Genomic DNA, 24,566 nt, shown 5'->3' on the forward strand with positions numbered 1-24,566 from the left:
GCATTTCTAAGTGCCATGATTATAGGTGCACGTAACTGCACCCAGCTACCTTCCTATTTTATTAAGCAATGAGCGACAATCTGTACATATATATGCTTTGAAACTATGATATGTAAAACATCTGGGCATGATGATCATTAATATGTGACTCCTCTTAGATGAAAAAAGAATCACAGTGGACATGCAGAAACATATAAAAAATCTGGTTGCCTAGGGTTGGGGAAGACACAGGATTGGCTATAAACAAGTTGTGAATTTGTTGCAGTATTAGAAATGTTCAAAATTAGAATTAGGTGATCATTGAAAAACATTGCTAACTTACTTTAAAGATTACTCAAAAGTATACTTTCAATGAACATTTTATGACATAACTGTGCTTTATTATCCATGGAGAAAGATATTTATCAGACACTATCCAGTCCATCTGCTGTATAACCTCTGTGCTGGGGCAACTGGTGCAAAAAAACACATGGAACGGGAATGGATATGGCCTGCTGGGGAGAAGAGGATTGAAATTAAGAATTCAGTAAATAAAAAGTAAAAAAATATTAAAGACACATTCCACAGATTGGACAATTTATAAATGATGAAAACTTAGTTGGTGTAGTTCTGCAGGCTGAGAAGTTCATGAGGGAGACACAGATGGCACTGGACAGGTGAACTTGCATAGCGGACTGTGTGAAAGTCAAACGGGGAATGCAGGTTTCTGAAGGCTTTTCTCTATGGACATGAATTCTATACTTTGAGTGTAGGAGCTTTTATGATCTCACATTTCCAAACACTACACTGTTATGTCGCCACCTTAGAGATTAAGTTTAACGTGGTAATTCTGGAGGAACAATTTCACTGGAGCCACAGCAGCCACCAAGCTCTGCGAGATCCAAGTTGCCTTCCTCATTTATGAGTAGGAGTGAGCACACGTGCATGTTTTGCAGCCTTTTTTTGTCCCACAGTGTAATGCACCGGTCATATTTTTAACCCTCATTTCCATTGGATAGTTGTTCATTTTTTTTAAATGGTCTTGGGTGTTGTATTAGATCATGTCTCCTAGACATGACAAATGCTGCACAAATGAAATATGATCATTAAAGCTACTTAAACAAGACCGACATTAACGTACAGCAGTCCAGTGGACTTGTCAGCAGGATGGGAGATATTTCAGAGGGTCCTACCCCTAAATAAAGAGCTGCAGGCAGTCAATGGCTGCTGAGGGGGAAAAGAGTGCATTTTCTCCAGCCAGCATTATTGCCCCTATTAGGCTGTCTAATCCAAGTGGACAGCCCTAAGCACATGTACACATAAGCAACATTAGATATACACACAATAGAATACATATATTAATATGCAACATGTCATGATTTTGAGAGAGAATGAGGGAGACACAGGAGGATTTGCAGAGTGGGAGGAGATATGAAAATCTATGAAATACTCAGAGAAAGGTAAAAAAAAAAAAAAAAAAAAAAAAGCCCAAACCAAACTTACTCAGGGCAGACAAGATGGCTCAGTAGATAAAAACTCATGGCCTGTGTTTGGTCCCCAAGACCCACACGGTGGAAGGAAAGAACAGATGCCTGTAAATTGTTCTCGGACCTGTGGTGTGTGTATGCCAAGTCCTCATAAATAAATAAACGAAAGAAAGAGAGAAAGACAAAAAGAAGAAAGAAAGAAAGAAAGAAAGAAAGAAAGAAAGAAAAAAAGAAAGAAAGAAAAAAGAAAAATAATTCAGTAAAGACATATCATCAATACAGATACAGATAGAGGTAGATAGATATATTTATTCTACATATACATATTGAAGTTTGTGTACATGTGTGTGCCTGCTTTTCTGTATGTGTAATGTGTATGAATGTAGTCCCTACAGAAGCCAGAAGTGGGTGACAGAGCCCTGACGCTAAAGTTACAAGCCATGGTGAACTGGCAGATGTGGGTACAGGGACCTGAACCTGGGTCCTCTGTGAGCAAGTGCTCTGAACCACTAAACTCTGTTCCCAGCCCTGTCAATTCCAGAATTCATCTCACAGCTTTGACCACTTTTTGGAAAAAAAAAACAAAAAAAAACCCTGTGTGCAATGGTTGAGTTACCGAGGCTGCAGCTGAAGGCCAGAATCAGTCTCACTAAGTGTTTTCTAATAGTTTTTTGATTTCAGGCGGGGGGGGGGGGGGGTTAAAGATACAGGCAAGTGACAGCATCCCCTCAGTACTTGACTCAGGCTGGATCCTCCTGAACCCTTTTTTTTTTAATTTTATTTTTTAATTTTATTTTTTTTCTTATCAGTTACATTTTATTAACTCTGTATCCCAGCTGTAGCCTGCTCCCTCATTCCCTCCCAATCCCACCCTCCCTCCCTCATCTCCACCGTGCCCTTTTCCAAGTCCACTGATGGGGGGGGACCTCCTCCCCATTCATCTGATCCTGTTTTATCAGGTATCTTCAGGACTGGCTGCAAAGCCCTCCTCTGTGGCCTAACAGGACTGCTCTTCCTTTGAAGGGTGGGGAGGTCAAAGAGACAGTCATTGAGTTCCTGTTAGAAATAGTCCTTGTTCCCCTCACTTTGGGAAACCAATTGGTTACTGAGCTACCACAGGCTACATCTGAGCAGAGGTTCTAGGTTATATCCATACGTGGTCCTTGGTTGAATGTCAGTCTCAGAAAAGACCCTGTGCCCAGATATATTTGGTCCTTGTGGAGCTCCTATCTTTTCCCCACCATACTAACTCCCCTTCTTTCATATGATTCCCTGTACTCTGCCAAAGGTTTGGTCATGAGTACCTTGGGGTGACACTAACCAAGCAAATGAAAGACCTGTTTGAGAAAAACTTCAAGTCTCTGAAGAAAGAAATTGAAGAAGATATCAGAAGATAGAAAGATCTCCTGTGCTCATGGATTGGTAGGATTAACATTGTGAAAATGTCCATCCTGCCAAAAGCAATCTACAGGTTCAATGCAATTCCCATCAAAATACCAACGCAATTCTTTACAGACCTTGAAAAAAAGATTCTCAGCTTCATATGGAGAAACAAAAAAACCCAGAATCTCCAAAACAATCCTGTGCAACAACAGATCATCTGGAGGTATCTCTATCCCCCAATCTCAAATTGTACTACAGAGCAATAGTAATAAAAACTGCATGGTATTGGCATAAAAACAGAAAGGAGGATCAGTGGAACCGCATAGAAGTCCCAGAAATAAACCCACACACCTATGAATACTTGATTTTTGAAAAAGAAGGCAAAACCATTCAATGGAAAAAAGCATCTTCAACAAATGGTGCTGGTCCAACTGGATGTCTACATGCAGAAAAATGAAAATAGATCCATATTTAACACCCTGCAAAGAACTAAAGTCCAAGTGGATCAAAGACCTCAACATAAAACCAGATACTCTAAATCTGTTAGAAGAAAAAGTGGAGAACAGCCTAGAACTCATTGGAACAGGAGACAACTTCCTGAACAGAACACCAACAGCACAGGCTCTAAGAGCAACAATCAATAAATGGGACCTCATGAAACTGAAAAGCTTCTGTAAAGCAAAGGACGCCATCATCAAAACAAAGCAACTACCTACAGATTGGGAAAGAATCTTCACTAACCCTTTATTTGACAGAGGACTAATATCCAGTATATACAAAGAACTAAAGAAGCTGAAAAGCAGCAAACCAAGTAATCCACTTAAAAAATGGGGAACAGAGCTAAACAGAGAATTCTTGACAGAGGAATATCAAATGGCAGAGAAGCACTTAAAGAAATGCTCAACCTCATTAGTCATCAGGGAGATGCAAATCAAAACGACCCTGAGATTTCACCTTACACCCATCAGAATGGCCAAGATGAAAAACTCAAGCGATAACACATGCTGGAGAGGTTGTGGAGAAAGGGGAACCCTCCTCCACTGCTGGTGGGAATGTAAACTGGTACAACCACTCTGGAAATCTATCTGGCGCTTTCTCAGACAATTAGGAATAGTGCTTCCTCAAGACCCAGCTATATCACTGCTAGGTATATACCCAAACTTTGCTCAAGTACATAAAAGGGATACTTGCTCAACCATGTTTATAGCAGCTTTATTTGTAATAGCCAGAACCTGGAAACAACCCAGATGTCCATCAACGGAGGAATGGGTACAGAAATTGTGGTATTTTTACACAATGGAATACTACTCAGCAATCACAAAGGAGGAAAGCACGAAATCTGCAGGCAAATGGTGGGATCTAGAAAAGATCATTCTAAGTGAAATATCCCAGAAGGAGAAAGACAAACATGGTATATACTCACTTATATAGATCTATAAAATATGATAAACATAATGAAATATATACACCTAAGAAAGATAATGAAGCAAGCAGACATGGGGTAAGATGATCAATCCTCGTTTAGAAAGTATGACATTGAAAGTATGACAGGAGTCTACTGAGCACATCTGAAAGACTCTAACTAGCAGTGTTTTCATAGCAGATACAAAGACTCATGACCTCCTGAACCCTTAAACATGTGTCATTTTCTTTAAACTTCCCATCACAGTGGAAGGATTATGTCATATGCATGACATTCATCATGACTTTAAGAAGACAAAAGCTATGTTGTGATGGCAGCAACTTATGGTAGTTCATGTTTATTGACTGAGCTGGGAGTCACCACAGAAACATACTTCTGGGTGTTTCAGTGATGACATTTCCAGCTAGTTTTAACTCAATAATGAAAACATATCTCAGCTGTTGGTTTCATTATCCCATAGAACTACTTTCCAGGACTTGATAAATAAAAGTGATCTGAGCATCAGCACGCCTCCTCTACCTGCTTCCTACCTGTGGAAACAGTGTGACGGCTTCTACATAAAGCTGCTGCCATACCTTCTGCACAAAAAATGCCCTCAATGTTGTGAGCCACTGGAAAGCATTCCTTCCTCAGCTGGGTTTCGTCAGGTATTTAGTCATACCAATGAGAAAAATAACCAATATAGAGATTTATTGTCACATTTCTTTCCCTCTCCACCTATATCCTAGATATGAAAGTATTTTCCAGTACTGAAGTTTTATCAAATCTTAGAGATCTTAGAAATATCAGATGAAGATATCTATCAATTTCTGAATGGTCACATAAGCCGTGGAGCTAGATCACATGGGAATGCATTAGCTAGTATTTATTTAAAGAATAATAAAGCATATCCTATTTTTAGGATCATATTTTTTTTTTACCCTATAGGAAACACATGGATCAGATAAACCAATCACCCTGGGTGTAGTGGATGACAGATGGCCAACAGTGAAGGGAGACAGGCATGATGATTTACAAACATCCATGCTTACCCAGAGCCCCACACCACTAGACACCTACCTGACTTGCCTTAAGTGGCATTGTAATATGGTTGGAATAAGAGATTCGAGGGTTAGAGTTCTGAAGAAGAAACACACAAGTTATCTGATAGCGTGAAAGAGCGTGGTTCCGCCACCACAGAGCCTGTGAAGTTTTCATGGGAGTTCATATGCATTTGTGAGTGCAAGCACATCTTTGATTTCTGTCTCTGTCTGAACCTGCTGTTTTTAAACTGTGTATCAGGAAAAACTGGTAATGATTGGAAATTATAAAACCACTAAATAATGGGAACTATTGTTTAAAAGTGAGCACAGGGGTCTTTTTTGTGACTAATACTCCAAACAAAGGCCATGCATGGAGATGACCTAGAACCCCTGCACAGATGTAGCCCATGGCAGCTCAGTCTCCTAGTGGGCTACCTAGTAAGGGGAACAGTGACTTGTCTCTGACATGAACTCAGTGGCTGGATCTTGGATTACCTTCCCCTGAGAGGGAAGCAGCCTCACCAGGCCACAGAGGAAGACAATGCAGCCAGTCCTAATGAGACATGATAGAATAGGGTCAGAGGGAAGGGGAGGAGGACCTCCTCTATCAGTGGACTGGGGGGGAGGGGCATGGGAGGAGAAGAGGGAGGGAGAATGGGATTGGGAGAGGCAGAGGTAGGATGCTACAAAGTAAATAAACTGTAATTAATAAATAATAAATAATTTTTAAAGTGTACAAATTCTCCATAGGAAATAAAAGAACAAAAATCTGAGGTAGACTTAAATGTCTAGATGTAACATTTACCAAATTTGTCCCAGTACTGAGTTGGCCTTGTGGGCGGGGAGTGGGGGGACACTGTGTCTCCATATGGCTTCCTGACTCCTGCCACCTAGAAAGGGAAGTTTTCCATACTTTCACAGCCCTTAGAAGTATCAGGGCTCCTAAAAGGCTCCCTTGGATGTGGTCTTAACTGTTCAGTAGCACTTCCTAAATTCTCTTTTCATATCTCTAGATAGCAAGATGAGATATGGATGGAAAGAGTTGAGACACATGAAAGTTGGCGTAGAGTTAGCTTTCTGAAGAGAAAACACACAAATTATCTGATAACACCGAGGAGCCAAGCTCAGCCAATATTGATACTATCAACAAGAGGATTTCAGAACCATTTTTCTCCTCAAAAGAGAAGACTGTCTTTTTGAAGTCATCTAGACACAAATATTTTATCTGAGTTTTTACTTACCTAAGGCAAAAACTGAAGAAAAAAAAAAGTAGGTTTTTACTTTTCAATTGTATCTTTTTCTATAATTATATTTTTTTATTCCTCGATTTTCTGGTTTTTAAATCTGTAAATATTTATTAGCACAAAATGAGAATTTCCCTCCTTAAATAGCCCCAGATCTTGGGAATATAGTAAGAACTCCTCTCTAAGCCTCGAGCTCCTTGGTTACGCCTTCTGTTCTCTTCATCAGTTGTTCATGCACGTGCTGCTCTCTTTGCTCGCCGTAACAACCTAACGAGCTTTGAAGGAAGAAGCCTGCCGTAATGATCAATGGTAAAGTGACACATGTCCTTCAGGTTTAAAGAAAAAGGACACTCTATGAAATCTCCAGGATTAAAGGGTTTGGCAAGTTTATTTCTCAAAATAGAAAATCTTATCCTAAGGAGAATTAAGAAAAGAAGATATTAGTTACCTTTACTCAAAGCATAGGGGGAAAAGAGCAAAAGTATCACTTAAGCTTTTTTTTTTTTTTTTTCTGCTTTAAAATAAGGAATAGGTTAAAAATCTTGGGACAGCAATAGAAGGTTTTTCTTTTTCTTTTTTATAATAACTTTTATTTTTTATATTAATCACAGGTTATTTACTTTGTATCCCAGCCGTAGCCCCCTTCCTCATTCCCTCCCAACCCCACCCTCCCTCCCTCATCTCCTCCCTGCCCCTTTCCAAGTCCACTGATAAGGGAGGTCCCCCTCCCCTTCCATCTGACCCTAGCTTATCAGGTCCCTTCAGGACTGGCTGCATTGTTCTCCTCTGTGGCCTAGCAAGGCTGCTCCTCTTTGGGAGCAGGGGGGGAGTGGAAGAGCCAGCCACTGAGTCCAAGTCAGAAATAGTCCCTGTTCCCCTTACTAGAGAACCCACTTGGGTACTGAGCTACCGTGGGCTATATCTGAGCAGGGGTTCTAGGTTATATCCATTCATGGTCCTTGGATGGAGAAACAGTCTCATGAAAGACCCCTGTGCCCTGATATATTTGGTCCTTGTGGAGCTCCTGTCCTCTCCAGAAGGTTTTAGATTTCAGATATAGCTTTGGACTCAAACTAAATACAGTACAATGACACCTCAAATAAATAAACATTTAAATATGAAATATTCTAAGACCTGAAACTTCTGAAAGAAGAAATATTACATTTACTATAAGTGGAAAAATTCTGCACCTGAATCTCATGCAACAGATCAGTAAAAAAGTGGGTGCATGAAAATACTGTAAAAATTGCATTTAAGGTATATGTATAAGGTACATATGAAACATAAATGAACTTTGTGTTTAGATTTATGATTCTTTCCTAAGATATAACACACACATTCTAAAATTTGAACAAAAAAAATGTGAAATCTTCAACATGTCTGGTTCCAAGTATTTTAGATAAGGAAAATGTTAGGAATATTTTTGAAATTTATTTTTCCATCTATAAAATAAAGCTAGCATAAAAAATAAGAAATAAGTCTCTAGTGTAATAAAACTTACAATGGTTTTGAAAAAAATAAGCTCAAAACAAATTTATGTAAAGCCATACCTTATGTTTCTCTGCTCCTGAGAGATCTCACTTAGTCTCTCCTCATCTGCAAAAGAGGTTAAAGCAAAGAAGCTGCTGTGTGTTGTTACAGTTCAAATGTGCCCCCTAGGTTTCATTTATTTAAGCATAGCGTCCATTGAGAGAGAGAGATTAATTAAAAGGGTACAGATTAATCTGATCATGGTATTTATAGAGGGCAATTAGCTTTGAGGGGTGTAATTAAAGTTATGTAAAGTCATGAAGAAAGCTTTTTAATGAGTCCTGGTGACCTTACAGGAAAAGAGATAGAACCACACATGAACATTTCTCTGTTATTGCATGTTATCACTACTTGGGACTCAGCTAATAGGACCAATTCCAATTGTGGTTCTTTCATATTGAACCAGAACTGGAGCCAAAATAACCTACACTCTAGCTATTATTTAGTCCATTAATAACTTATAACATGGTGTTTTTTATAAATGGAAAACTGACTAACACATAACCTACACTGCTACCCTTTCTTTACCTGGAGGGAACTGGGTTATTTATTACTATTCTGTAAGATTAATAAATGAAACACATACACTCTTCTGGTGTCCACAACACACAATTGCTTTTGTGTCCCTTTCAACCTCATTGAGTACAGCTATTTTTTAGGGACAAATTCTACATCTACTCAGATTCTACGTTGGGACACTAGATCTCTGAGCACTATTAGAGCTTCAGGCTCTATAAAAAGCCCTCTGAACTTTTGGCTTTGTGAGATACACAACACATAGCAACCTTCATTTCATGGCCAACATATTTACCCACTTAAAAATGCTGTCTACATGGTCAACCGTTTATATGTTTTTCTCTGTTGTGAATTTACTATTTTCTGGCCAATTTCACTTTTGATAAGTTCCATAGGAAAGATGGTTATAGCAGAGAACAAATACTTAAGATAATTTCACAAAAGAAAAAGTATCAAGTGAAGAAAATGTCATCCATTAAATTTTTGGTGCTAGGGGAAAAAGACTACTATTATCCCATTTCAGTGGCAGAATACCCTCCATCTAGCTCTTAGAAAAAAAAAAAAACACACAGATGCTTAATTTGAGGACCACAGTAGGAAGACGGGTGTTCCTTCTGTTTGGGGCACAAAAGATGGAGGAAAGAGTAGAGTGATTTGAGTATAGAAAGATTGGCAGATGGTCCTTTTGTCTGCTTCAGGCTCCTAGCAGGTGGCCTTCTGTTAGTTTTGTGTGCATTTGGGGATGGAACAAGATAGAGGACTTTTTAAGCTGTTTATTTTCAAGTAAGTATGGTTGTCTCTATAAACTTTAAAGTATCATAGCTATAACACACATGCAGCAAAGACTGTAATCCTTAGGTACATTTCCATGATTTTTGTCAAAGGATATATTCATGGCCGTTAATAATCAAGGAATGAGAAACTGAAAGCATCCTTACAACTTTCTCTAAGACCAGTTCCAATTTAGAGAGCATCTCTTACCACCTTTGACAAACACTGTTCCGATGTCTGTCTGAGAAGATTGAGGTCTGTGTTGGTTTAAATATGTTTTTACCACATGGTGATGGATATAACATTTTGTTTCTAGCTGGTGGTGCTTTCAATAGGGGACCCGTATATGGTCAGTAGGTTAACACACTGACAGCTTGAAATTCTGATGCCATTATTGAGATGCCATGGAAAATAGGGCATAAGCACAGCAGTTTGGATAAAGTGAGTCATTGAATATGTCTTGAAGGCTTTATCTTGTTTTTGGACTCTTCTTCTTTTCTACTTCTGTACTTACTAGTAAACATGAAGTAAACAACTTTGTTTCACCATGCCCTTTGCCATAATATTCTCCATACTGGGGACTCAAAAGCAATGGAGCCTAAGATTAGTGACAGAAACATCTAACACAATAGGCCTTACAGCAAAGATGAATCTCTTTTTCATTAGTAATGGGGAAAAAAAACCTAATGTTTATTCCATTTGTCACCACAAACAAAAAGAAGGAGAGACAGATGTTTAAACTTTGAATTGTGATTTATTCACATGAGCAGTGGTACAAGAAAGTAGTGGGTTAAACACCCTGAAGAAACCAGCCTAACATCTCTTCAGCTAGTATCTTTACAGAGTGGAGAACACAGAATACTATCAGGGAGCTCAATCTTATTCCCCTGGTTAGCTGTGCATCAGGTTTGTAAAATCAGTGATGTCCTTACAGGCCCCACTGCTGCCCTTTATACTCTTAACTTATCAGCTCTATGGGCATCTCTAATAATACACCTCTCGAATGTTTTCTGGAGTCAACTCTACATCCCTCCAGGCACTATCCAATGTGGAGAGCTATCTCAGAAAAAAAAAAAAGGACATTGAAAAAGTCTGTGTGAGAGCTACTATGAGTGCAGACAAACAGACTTCTTTCTGAGGAGGAGTGGCATATAAAACTCCACCTTTGTGTTCACTTAGGCAGCACATATACTGACATTGGAAAGATACAGAGAAGATTAGGATGGCTACTGAGCAAGGATCATAAAATTCCACCATCATCTTACTACGTTTAGTTGTTTTAAGGTATTTTGTTTTCATAGTAACAGAATAACTAACACAGGTTCCACCTGCTTTGAATTTTCCAAGTGGAATTGTATAACATGTATTCACTGTGGATGCCTTCCATTGCTCAACTATGAAGGTGTTTTTAACATTTGAATGAGAAAGTCCCAGTGTTTTCACACTAGTAACACATAAGAGTTTTAATGTAACATTCTACTACAGGAGCTAATAGCTATTGAAAATAAACTGGTAGACAGATACATACCCTAAAGAAAAGCCTCAGGAGCTGGAGAGATGGCTCATAGGTTAAAACAACTAACAGCTCTTGCAGAAACCCCAGTTTAGCTCCTAGTACCCACATGGTACCTCATAACCCTGTATAAATTCAGTTCCAGGGGGCCAAAGTCCTCTTTTGACATCCAGAAAATTAAGAATGTTACTTTAGTTTCCTAAAACTATAGGCTTTTCAAGTCCGTGAATAGAAGTCAATGGACATAGACTTTTTTTAAAAAAGGGATATACTATGAGATTTACGGAACCTGGTAACATGAACAGAATTGTTTGCACCCCTCATTTTGGAAAAGCAAATTCCACAGCACACTGCAAAGAATAGAGCTTATTATCTCTAAATACCATTTGGAAATAAGTGATCAGCAGTGTAGAGTCATTAAATATACACAATTGGAATATTGAGCTTATAATCTATGAGAATGACTTGGGATATATTGCCTCATTATTTTATTTTATAGCTAAAGATATAACTTGCATTATGTTTCCGTGAACAATGAGCATCAAACCCTGACAAAATTACCTCATTTCTTTTTTTATGCTTTCTCAATATAGGCAAATACATTACAAACTCTAATTTATTCTGACCTAGAAATTGCTCTCCAGTATATTTCTGTAAGCTCTGACTTACAGAAAGAGGAAGTTACCAGTGTTGAATTTACTCTTCACAAATCGTTGTTAATAGTTGCAAAAGTTAGGATAAAGTAAAATTCAGTGTCATAGTCAACATGCAGTAGACTATTTCCCCAAAGTAAGTTTGTTTTCTCAGATTGATGCCATTCTATATTGATGCATAAGAACAACTAATATCCTTGACTACTCTAGTAAGCATTCGTAAAGTTTATGTGTCTGAGACATAAAAATTGATCCCAAATTTGTTTTAAGACACAGTAGATAAAAGTAAAAACAGTAACGAGGAAAACCCTTAGCTACATGAAAGAACTGAGGAAAGAAAAGAAATAGGAATGAAAGTGTAATTAGGGGTGCTGTAGGTTGCTTTCTCTTTCTGAAGATTTATTTATTTTTGTTTTATGTTTATGGTTGCTAGGCCTGCGTGTATGTCTGGGCTCCACATGCACACAGAGCCTGTCATTTGGTAACGTCATTTCTTCATTCAAATTTTTAAGTTATTTTAATTATTCAATGTAAGTGACTCACAGCTCTAAGACAAAAGCTATAGTCAACGATAATTCTCCATAATACAACAAAAATGAGTTTTACAGGGCCTGGAACCCTGTATTATTATATAGTACTGTATGTACTCTAGTGCTATATGTACTATATTATTATTGTAATGAGTGAAAATGCTTTCAGCATTTTAACAGCTGAAAGTGAAGGAAGGGATGTTGATTTTAGTTGCCCAAACTTTTAGCACGCAGTTATTTTTCATAGTTGTTTATGTATTTTCTGTTTACTTGTATTTGGATATGCTAACTTTCAATTGTTAAAGATAACTTGAGTATGCAAAATTTAAAAATGGCATGTACTAGACTGCAGGAAGGATACGTGAAAAATTCAATGATGAAAGGCAAGAACTCTACGCACTCAGTCTAGAAAGTTAGCTGAGAGTGAAGTTACCTGAGAGTGCAGTGTATGGCACCATCGCACAAAACCATACACTTACCGTACTGAGCTTTATTACATAAGTTGAGGGGACAAAACTGCAGGTAGAGATGACACTGATCCATTGTATACAGGTGTACAATTGAGAACCAAAGGAATAAAAATTTTAAGGTATTGGTGTTTTTAGATAAGAGAGGGAGTTTTTTTTATTTTAAGAAAATTAATTTCAATGAACATTTAAAGAAAGCATGAGGAGACTGCCAAAGGGAAATTTTCATCATTCCATGATGACGTATTTCGTGATTAAAAAGGGAAAAAAAACTGTTTCAAAATAAAGTGGAAACACAGCACAATGAGCAAGAGTGAAAAAAGCACTTTGGTAACTGAATAACGGATTTTGAAACTTCCTGGTGACAACATAGGACCAATTGCTTCCACTGAACACATCCATGTGAGTTCTGACATGTGCTGAAGCTCAGTCACCAATAAGAAGACACGCCTTCTGTGACTTTGCTTGGCCTTTCGATAACTCTTCTAAGTCATGCTATTACATAAAGCAGTTAAATCGGACTTATTGACTAAAATTAACAGAACTTTGAAACTCTTACTTCTGTAACTTGGAGCATTAACTAGAAGTTCTATAGCTGAAGAATAATTACACAATGCAACTTTATGAGTTTTTTTTTTTTTTTTACTGGTGAAGACAGGTTATGTCCCTTCATCTTATTCTGCCCTAGGACCCTGGCCAGAGCAGAAATTTAATGCTTGGTGGAGAGATTATGTTTATATTATACACTTTTTTTGTATGCCCCTCCCAAGAATCTCACAGATAAGTCATTATATCACCTAAATATTATTTTCTGCATAATTTAGTCAGATTCAAACAAGGGTTTTGTCAATTTCCTACCTTCTTCAAATCCCACTACTCTCAACCCCGTCTTTTACTAAATTCATAATGACACCATGTGGCTTACATTTTCTACTATAGCTGTTTCCAGTCAGTAACTTGGTGGCATCTAAATAAATGTATCAAAGCTATGAACTGTTTTACAGTCTTTGTAGTAGGGCGTATCAATGCCTATTTACCTAGCACATTGATATAGGCTAGAATATAGTATTAATTTGTCATTTTATTGAGCCTTTGGGACACAAACGATGAGATGTGTTTTTTTTAACAAAAAACAAAGAAACATAACCTTGAAACTTTTTAAGAAATGGCATGTCTTAATTTTTCATATTCATCCTGGACTTTGCTGCATAATTGCATCTCGACAGTGTACCAAATATAAACTGGATGATCATTGTTTGCTATTTCTAAATTTTCTAAACCTGGCTGTAATATAACATGTATATAAGTCACAAAACACATTTCCTGTTTGCTGTGGGTTTATTTATAATACTTTTCTTTTTGACTCACTTTTTAAAATTTTTATTGAAAACAGATTATTCTCTCATGGAATATACCCTGATTATAGTTTCCCTGCTTTGCAATCTTCTTAGTTCCTCGCCATCTACCCTACTCTCTGGATCCAGTTCCTTAATGTTTTTTTTTTTTTTTTTTTTTTTTTAAAGAACAAGCTTCCTCTCCAGGTCCTATTAACTCCACCCCCCTTTATTTTTTGGTTCTCTGCATTCTGCTGGAGGTTTGGTTATGAGTCTTAATATCTGTTTTGATACACTGCTAGGTAGAGTCTTTCAGAGGCCCTCTGCGGTAGCATAGGGGTCTTTTATGAGACTGTTTCTCCAAACAAGGACCATGTATGGATGCAACCTAGAGCCCCTGCTCAGATGTAGCCCTTTGCAGCTCAGTATCCAACTGGGTACCCTAATGAGGGGATTAGGGACTGTTTCTGACATGAACTTGATGGCAGGCTCTTTGACCTCCCTCCCACCCCCCCGGGAAAAGCAGCCTTGCTAGGCCACAGAGGAGGACTTTGCAGACAGTCCTGAAGACACCTGATAAACCAGTATCAGATGTAAGGGGAGGAGGTTCTCCCTTATCAGTGGACTTGGAAAGGGGAAGGGAGGAATTGAGGGTGGGAGGGTGGGATTGGGAGGGAAAGAGGGAGTGGGATAAAGCAGGGATACAGAGTTAACAAACTGTAACTAATATTGAAAAAAAAAAATCAAAAAAAAAGAACAGGGTCCAAGACAAAAACCAGATATGACAAAATAAAACACAAGAAAATGCAAAAACTATTATACTGAAGTTAGACCCAGCAACTCAACAGGAGGGAAAGAATTTCAAGAGCCAGAGACTTGCTCTTTCTTTTCTTTCTAATTAATTAATTAATTTAATTTAATTGTAATTAATTACACTGCAGCCCTCTCCTTCATCTCCTCCAAGTCCCCCCCACCCTTTCTCTTCTCCCCCAATGCCCCTTTCCTAGTCTCCTGATAGGGGAGGACATTTTCCCCTTTTATCTGACCCTAGCCTATAAGGTCTCATCAAGGCTGGCTGCATCATCTTCCTCTGTGGTCTGGCAAGACTGCACTCCCCAGTGGGAGGTGATCAAAGAGCCAGCCACAGAGTTCATTTTAGAGACAGCCCTTCTAACCCTCACAAGGGAACCTACTTGATCAGCCTATAGGCTGATCATTCTGAGTGAGGTAACCCGGAGGCAGAAAGACAGATATGGTATATACTCACTTTTAAGTGGATATTAGCCATATAACATAGGTTAAAACATACTAATATCTATAGTCTTAAAGAAGCTAAACAACAAGGAGGACCCTAGGGAAGATGCTTAATCTTCATTCAGAAGGGCAAACAGGAAGTAGGAGAAGACAAGGAACAGGACAGGAGCTTTCCACAAAGGACCTTTGAAAGATTCTACGCACCATGGCATCAAAGGAGAAAATGAGACTCATAGCTTAACTTTGTGAAGAGTGCCAGAAACCCTTTGGAAGAAGAGGGGACAGGAACTCCACAAGAACAACAGAGCCACAAAACCTGGGCCCAGGAGGGCCTTCAGACATTGATGCTACAACCAAGGATGATGCATTGAATGGACTAAGACTCCCTGTTCACTCTTTCTTAGAATGAAGAACTGCATAAGAATAATAACGCTAATACCTTTTATATATATGCAGAAGACCTGGAATAGAGACATGAAGGCTCCTTGCTTGCTGCTTCATTCTTTGTGAGTTCATATGCAGCTGCTTAGTTGATTGAAAGGGAATCATAGAATTTTGCAAAAATCATTAGATAACCTCTTTTCCTATGTTTTTGTTTTTACACATATATGCCTTTAACTGCTGCTTAAACTCCTCTAAAACAAATAAGGCTTTGGTATTGGATCTACTAGCAGTGTTTCAAAGCAGATACCAAGACTCATAACCAAACCTTCAGTAGAGTTCAGGGAATCATATGAAAGAAGAGAGAGTTAGTATGACTTGGAGAGGACAGGAGCTCCATAGGACCAAATATATCTGGGCACAGGGTCTTTTATGAGACTGTATCTCCAGCCAAGGACCAGGTATAGAAACAACCTAGAACCCCTGCTCTGATGTACTCCATGGTAGCTCAGTATCCAAGTGGGTACCCTAGTAAGGGGAACAGGGACTTTTTCTGACATGAACTCAATGGCTGGTTCTTGAGGGAGAAGCAGACTTGATAGGCCACAGAGGAGAACTTTGCAGCCAGTCCTGAAGAGATAAGCAAGGGTCAGATGGAAGGGGAGGAGGACCCCTCAATCAGTGGACTTGGAAAGGGCCAGGGAGGAGATGAGGGAGGGAGAGTGAGATTGGGAAGGAATGAGGGAGCGGGCTACAGCTGGGATAGAAAGTTAATAAACTGTAACTAATATTTAAAAAATAAAAATTAAAATAAAAATAAAAAAGAAAAATGATATCTTACCAGCTTTCCACTCTTCAATGAAAGACACTACTCACTCAGTTTGTACTGATATATTAGATGGCCATGAATGGAGTAAACAGCATTTAGTTTTTATAATCTGGAGGCCTGAGAGTCAAATACTAAGGTACCATTAGGTTAGGGCTTTGATGACAGATCTGATCCTAATTAGTAAATGAAGACCTTGTGGTATGACAGAGATCTCACAGAGATCTCCTTACAAAGATCACCAATCCCAAGATCTAATCACATAGGGTGTGAGGTTTTAGCTTTATTACTTCGATAGATGCATTGCACTCATAGCACAGGCTTATTATATTCAGCAGATCTCTTCAGGATAGCATGGCAATTTAAAAGAAAAAGAAAAAAAAGATAAAACTAAAGTCAGCATACAGAATCAGAAAGTGCCTGAATTGTTTTTGTTAAACCTAGGGTTCTAGACACATATGTCTTTTTAAATTTAAATTATTTATTTACTAAATTTCACCCCTCCTCTCCTTCTCTTCAGAAAAAGGGAGGTATCAACCAGCCTTGGCATATCAAGTTGCAGTAAAATTGGAAATCTATCTGGTGGTTTCTAAGAAATTTGGGAATAGATCTACCTCAAGATTCAGCTATACCATTCCTGTGCATATACCCAAAAGATGCTCCACCATACCACAAGGATACTTGCTCAGCTATGCTCATAGCAGCTTTATTTGTAATAGCCAGAAACTGGAAACAACCTAAATGCCCCTCAACCAAAGAATGGATAAAGAAAATGTGGAACATTTACACAATGAAGTATTACTCAGCTGTTAAAAACAATGACATCATGAACATTGCAGACAAATAATGGAAAAAGAAAAATTATCCTGAGTGAGGTAACCCAGACCCAGAAATACAAATATGTCTATCTATTCACTTTTAAATGAATGTTAGCCATAAAGTACAGGATAACCACCCTACAAACTGCAGACCCAAAGAAGTTAAGCAACAAGGAGGGCCCAAGGCAGATGCTTGAATTTCCCTGAGAAAGGGAAACATGTCAGGGGTAGATGTCAAGGGTAGATGGAAGGAGCAGAGAGGGTGGTTGGAACTGGAGGGATGAGGCGGGGATGAAAACAGAGGTAAGAGTACTAGGAGAAACAATTGGAATAGGGTTTGGGGGAGAATCTCTCTGTCAAGCTAGAAACCTAGAACAGTGGAAATTCCCAGGAATCTATGAGGGTTACCCTAGCTGGAACTCCTAGAGATGGGTGATATGGAGCCTTAACTTGCCATCTCTTGTAACCAGGCAAGAGTTTCAATGGAGGGACACTAACCAAGCCACAAAACTTTAGACCCTTTTATCATAACAAACCATTAGAATGGCAGTATCAGACTACATACATTCCAAGACTACAGCACTGGCATCCTAGCAATGATGCTCAAAGGGTCCTGCTTTAAGAAGCTTTTCTGATAAGCAAATGCATACTAAAATTTAAGAACTGATGATGTAAATAACAATTAATTATTCCCACATTGTCCTTATGTCACTCAAGGAACACATGATATGGCAAAAATAACATTGGTATAAGGTAGTCATAGTCAAAGAATTAGTATTGAAAAATGAAAAAAAAAGTGGAAGAGTCTTATAAATATAATTCAGTTTGCAAAGGAATATTCTTCCCAGTTTCCTCCAGAGACTATGACAAAACATTCTCTTCTAGTCCACTTACAAAACAACAGTTTATTAATCAATCAAATATTGTGATCAAACTTGTGTAATGTAGATAACTATCATTCTTCTACAGGATAAACAGAGGAACATAAAATGCCTTATTTTTAAATTGTCTATTTTACAGTGTCTATTTAAAATTTATAGTAAATCTAGTATTTTTTATATTCTTATAGACCTGTTTATTCATAAACTTGTCTCAATGAAAGAAATCATAATTATAAACATGCAAGTACATAACAATGATAACTATTTTTAAATGTACAAAAATATCACAAAATAATTTATTGAAATTACAGCTAGTAATCACACATATTATATTGCTCACAGTGATAAAACACTATGCTCCTATTTCAAGATAGTTGAGTGATGGCATCTGTAGATATTAGAGAGAAGATGGTAAAAACTAACACAGTGATCATCTGTTATCAGGCTTTTTTTTTTTACAGAAAGATATTTTATTATCCAGATGTCACTCTTACAAATTATACGACAAGAGAAATGGAAGTGAGGAAGGAATCAATTTCCTTACCCTTTCTGAGGATTTTTGAGTATCGTGTAGTGAAGACCTAGTAAAGCAAAGAATCCCATCTCATGGAAGACAGGAGATATTACACATAGGGAAAGATCAGGAGCACAATCTCAGCAACTCACGTTTTCTAACTAGGCCCTGCCTTAAACAAAACTACTAATAATCCTTTTAGATATTTATTTCATCAGGGAGAAAGACCTTGTGTTTTATGAAACCCCTCATAATCTCTGGAATCACAAGGGGCACTTGTTGAGGTGGTTTTACTAAGCTGACATCTCAGCCCAATCCAGCTCTCAGTCAGAATGACCATCATAACTTCTCTTTTGTCAACTTGAGGAACAAACAAATATTAGCTTTCTCTTTGCTCCTCGATGATCATAAGATGAAGATGTGCACTATCAGGGACTCCATATGATGATTTGCCTTAACCTAGGCTCTAATGTCACAACTGATAATAGACTTAAGTCTGTGAAACTGTGATTCTTTCCACCCAGCTTGATTGTCCCAGATCTTTTCTCACAACCCAAAGCTAACTTATACAATGAACTACATTATGCTTCCAACTGATTCCAGAAAGAATCAGTCCTGAAGAGTACTAACTTTCCTACTGTAAAAATATATCTTCGGTTGATACTCCAACAAAGGACCATTCATGGAAATAATGTACAACCCCTGCTCAGATAGCCCATGGCAGCTCAGTATCCAAGTGGGTTCCCTAATAAGGGGAACAGAGACTGTCTCTGACATGAACTCAGTGGCTGGCTCTTTGATCACCTCCCCCTGAGGGGAAAGCAGCCTTGCCAGGCCACAGAGGAGGACAATGAAGCCAGTCCTGATGAAACCTGATAAGCTAGGGTTAGATGGAAGGAGAGGAGGACCTCCCCTATCAGTGGATTTGGAGAGGGGCATGGGAGGAGATGAGGGTGGGATTGGGAGGGAATGAGGGAGGAGGCTACAGCTGGGATACAAAATGAATAAACTGTAATTAATATAAAAAATAAAATTTAATTAAAAGAATCTATTCTCAATCATTCTTAATTCACCTGCTCATAAACTTTCAAGTCACACTCCCAAGCCTTCAAGGTGTTTAGTGACTTGTACTAAAAGACAATGTTGCAGGAGAGAAAACTTCTGTAACTTTATGTTCTTTGTCCCTGGATTCAAGATATGTCACAACATGATCCCATGTTCCTTTAATTGTTGGACATATGAGATATCTTGAGTTGGATATGCCCCTGGCCTGTACAGTAATGTTTTAATTTCTTACTACATTGTCATATGAATGTAATAGACAACTTTGTCTACTTTTAGAGAACTATAAGACAACACGGGAATTCTTGGCAATGATGTGCCAGCCTTATTGTACAGCAAGAACTGATTCTTTGTGCTCTGTTCCTACTGTCGACTGCTCCGTTTTTCACCTATTGAACTGAGGGTTTATTCAGACTTGAAGCAATCTACACTCAGGCATATTAAGAACTCAACATTTCAATGAAGCGCTTTGTTTAATTCTAACACTAATTTAAAAGAGAAGGATCCAGAGCATTTGCAGATTTCTTAGCAAATGTGATATTAACAAATGGCAGTTAATGGAATTTTTTTGAAAAAATAAATGTCATATCTATTCATAGAAAGATACATGAAGAACCAGATCTACTTTCCATTAGTCTTTTAACATAATAACCATGATTGCTAAGTTTTCTTGTGTTAAAACATGCCTTAATTCTTTGCTGAAGCCTTATGTGGGTATAATTCTCATCTACATTCCTAAGCAAAGTGCACTGAAAGCTGAGATATTTACCAAAAAACAAAACAAAATAAAACAAAAAACCAAAAATATACCCAATAGAATTTTTTTTATTTTTTAGTTCTTCCCCCATACAATGTATCGTTACTGCAGTTTCCCTCACCCCACTCCACACAGCACCCCCTTCCTCTCCCCTCACCCCAGTCCACCCAGCACCCCCTTCCTCTCCCCTCACCCCACTCCACCCAGCACCCCCTTCCTCTCCCTTCATTCCACTCCACTCCACCCAGCACCCCCTTCCTCTCCCCTCACCCCACTCCACCCAGCACCCCCTTCCTCTCCCTTCACTCCACTCCACTCCACCCAGCATCCGCTTCCTCTCCCCTCACCTCACTCCCCCAGTACCCCCTTCCTTTCCCTTAACCTCACTCCCCCAATACCCCCTTCCTCTCCCCTCACCCCACTCCCCCAGTACCCCCTTCCTCTCCCCTCACCTCACTCCCCCAGTACCCCCTTCCTTTCCCTTAACCTCACTCCCCCAATACCCCCTTCCTCTCCCCTCACTCCACTCCACCCAGCACCCCCTTCCTCTCCCATAGAGCCACTCCTTCTCTGTTTCCTTTCAGAAAAGATCAGGCTAGCAGCAAAATGATATCCTGGACTAGAGAAAAGGTGGATTGCTCACATACTTTTCTTATATATCCCAGACCTACCTTCCTCATCATGATACTGCTCACCATGGACGGGAACCTCTTAAGTAAATTATCAAGCAGGAAAATGATACATGGCCATGTCAGAATGCCAATTTGATCAGTGAAGTTAATTCTTCAATGAGGCACTCTCATCCCAAGTGTAGCAAGTTCACAACAAAAAGTGCAACAAGTTTATTATAAAACGTTTCACTTTCATGAACAGGGAAAATAATAAGTAAATCTATTTGGAAACATAATCCCTCTTAAAACCTTCCTTTTGCTAAGCACTGCACTCAGGGTCAGCCGCTTTGGACCCAGAGAAGAGCATGTCTGGTTGCATGCGGGTTGATGCCCCAGGTCCCGCCTCTGAGAAAAAGGTATCAGACGGGTCTGATGCTCTTTGGGTGGATGACACCTAAACGAACATCGGTACAAAGTCCCAATTTATTTCTAATATCAGAGATCAGACCTCTACTCTTGCCTGATGCGTCTAAAACAAAAAGGGGGAACTGTAGAGAGCTGCGGAATGCTATGCCTTAAAGATGGAGCTGGTTTCCGCCTTCCACCTTCCCGATGGTGAGTGCTCTCTGTCACGAACATTTGGCTAAGGCTGAGGATCTGGCTTGCTTCCATGTATGTGGACTTATCTGCATTGCCCACGTGGCACGCCTGGGTTGGCTACCCAGAGGCTATTTAAGCTGTGGGCTGGCTTTCCCCAGGGTCCAAGGATTGTTCAAGGTTCCTGAATAAACTGCATTGAAAAAAAAAAAACAAAAAAACAAAAAAAAAACCTTCCTTTAAAATTCCTAATTTGCACAAAAATGTTTTCTAATGTATAGCTGCAAGAACAAAGATGATCACAGATCTAGAATTATTAAATAAATTATTTAAGTCTTTCTTAGTAAGAGTTGAGGTAAAAACTTTATTAAACTGCAGAGGAAATAAACTAAATTAATCTTTTATCTCACAGTTCTTTAATATTTTTTTCACCATTGGCTTGCACCAGCAGATGTAAATGGAAAATATTCCATGTCTTATTTCTAAATGGAGTCATCTGAAGATGGTCTATTCATTCACCTCTCAATTTTCTGTTTCGAGAAAAAATGTCCTGGCACCTACAGAGCTTTGGTCTGTTTTCTCCAAAGTGAATATACTGTTGTATATGAAAACATGAGAAATACAAACTATGACATCATAGATATTATAAAGATGATGAGTGGGGTAGGAGCAATAAAAATAACTGAAGAGTATATATATGATGCTGTGTTGTTGGGTATGGGTTGTGGTAGCGATAGGAAGAGCTACATCCCCTGCATAGACTCATGTGTTGTTTTTGTCTAAGCTGATCGTTAATTGGCTTTTTAAGGGATTAACCTCATTAATGAATTAATCCAACATGCATAGGTAAATAAGCTATTAATAGAATCTCACAGCAAGGAAGTAGGTCTTTGGTGTTATGCTATTGAAGGATCCATTTTAATTTCTTCTCTACTCCATGGCTGCCATACAGTGAGCAATCTATGTTTCCACATTCTCTTCCCACCATGATGCTCTGCCACACAACAGGCCATTAGCAATGAAGCCCATCATCCATGGGCTCAGTGTTCAGAAAGCATGAACACATATAAATCCTTCCATCTTTAAGTTGCTTTTTATGTCATGGGGCAGAAAATCAACTAAACATGAAGAAAGACTTGAAAGGCCAGGACTGAGAAGCAGAAAACAAAGTAGTGAAGAACAGAGATCCCAGACTTTGAGTTTGGATATAGGAAGACAACAAACAGGCTTAAAAAACCCAGGGTATACAATAGAGGTCTCTTAGATACAGTGGCTCATGCTTGTAGTCAGCATTCTTAGACTCTGGGTCACTAATCTTATTTATCAACTTGACTGCCTCAAGATGACTGACATAAGCTGCTGGGAACTCCTAGAACAGATTTAAAAAACAAACAGATTATTTCAAGCAGGAAACCTCACCCTAAATGTGAACAACCTTCTAGTGACCACCCAAATAAAAGGGTATGGAAGAGAAGGTTTTGCTTTTCCTTTGCTTGCTGGTGAGTTCAACTATACTCTCGATGACCCATTATTTTGCAGGTATTAGAACACATTTTCTTGATATTCCAAAGTAAACTCAAGTCCAGTAGCTCTCCAGGTCTCCTTGAAGCCTTTAGCACTGGATTGGGAATGCTGGGACTTCCAGCCTTAGGGCTGATTATGTGCTTCTCCAGTATGAAACAGCCAATATTAAAGTGCCATGAACACACCCTCTAAGCCAATCTACCCCATCCCTTGTGTGTGTAAGTGCGTGTGTGCATGTGTGTGTGTGTGAAAAAATAGATGTGCCTCCATTAAAATTAAATTCTAATTTTGGATCATAAATTGTAAACTTTATATATTATATTTTTTATTTATATTTTAATATTTTTCAATGATGAGAATATATAGAAGTTATTAATACCTTGACGATCAAACAGAAGTACATTTTTGAGCTAGTACGCAAGTTAAGTTTGTCATCCTCTGACACAAATGACCATGGCAATGAGAACTCCAGATAGACATCATTCCATAATTCAGGCAAGAGATTAAAGAAACAAGGGACTGGGTGACAATGGTGAGCATGTGGCTGATTGGCAGCTCAGTCACCATGCCTCTATCATGAACTCAGTTGACTGCTCTCTGATCACTCACCCTTGATGATGCAGCCTAGTCAGGCCACAGAGGAGGAGGATCCAAGCAGTCCTGATGAGACTTAACAAGCTATGGGCAGATGGCAATGGTGGAGAACTCCTCCTTTCAGTGGACTAGGGAAAGAGGGGAGGAGTGAGGAAGGTGGGATTAGGGGAGTTGAGGGAGGGGGCTTCAATCAGGATATGTAATAAATAAAAGGTGAAGAAAATAAAGAAAAGTTTAAAAAGGAGTTGAATTTGGTTACAAACGTGCTCTGATAGTTTGTGAGAGTTTGTCAGTTACGAGAAATGAAATAAAAAGGTCTGAGCTACTGAAAAGCTTGCACACACATGAACACACACAGGAAGGCTGTATTTTCAATATCATGGAGTAGTTAGCTAATGAAGTCAGTAATGTCTTTTCTTTTAAACTTGAAGACAGACTAATTGCATATTGAAGTAAAGCATGTCATATGGAGGGAACAAATGAAGAAACAGGACAGATGGATGTGATCAGAGGAGACAATGGGACAAAGCAGAAAAGAGCAGAGATGGATCTTAGCTCTGAGCATGCTCAGTTCATTAATGGTGAGGAAAAACAAACGATAGATTGCTAAGAGGGAGACAGGTTTGTCATGCACAATTTGCTTGGCTCTTACCCAATTCCTGCTACAACTTTTCAAATTCTTATTTCAGGAGAAAGAATTGTCAAGTGCATGCCAAATTTTCAGAAAACACATTCTGACAATTCTTATACAGATAAAAAAAATAGCAAGTTTTTTTTTTTTTTAAGTTCAAAGCTCTCTTTGAGAATTGGTTGGTACAAAAAGTTGACACTGTTACTCAATTTCTCAAAAAAAGGTACTTTTTTTTTATTTCAAAAGGAGTTATCAAGACCTTTT

The 24,566-nt window shown here is 38.7% G+C and overlaps 1 non-coding gene across 1 annotated transcript; it reads left to right on the top strand.

Moving 5' to 3' along the window:
- The first annotated feature begins 10,522 nt into the window (after positions 1 to 10,522).
- On the top strand, positions 10,523 to 10,629 carry LOC132649401 (U6 spliceosomal RNA). Its single transcript, XR_009587837.1, has one exon. It is a non-coding gene; the product is annotated as a U6 spliceosomal RNA (small nuclear RNA).
- Positions 10,630 to 24,566: the final 13,937 nt, after the last annotated feature.

The sequence above is a fragment of the Meriones unguiculatus genome, chromosome 19 (genome assembly GCF_030254825.1).
Source record: "Meriones unguiculatus strain TT.TT164.6M chromosome 19, Bangor_MerUng_6.1, whole genome shotgun sequence".
Lineage (NCBI taxonomy): Eukaryota > Metazoa > Chordata > Mammalia > Rodentia > Muridae > Meriones > Meriones unguiculatus.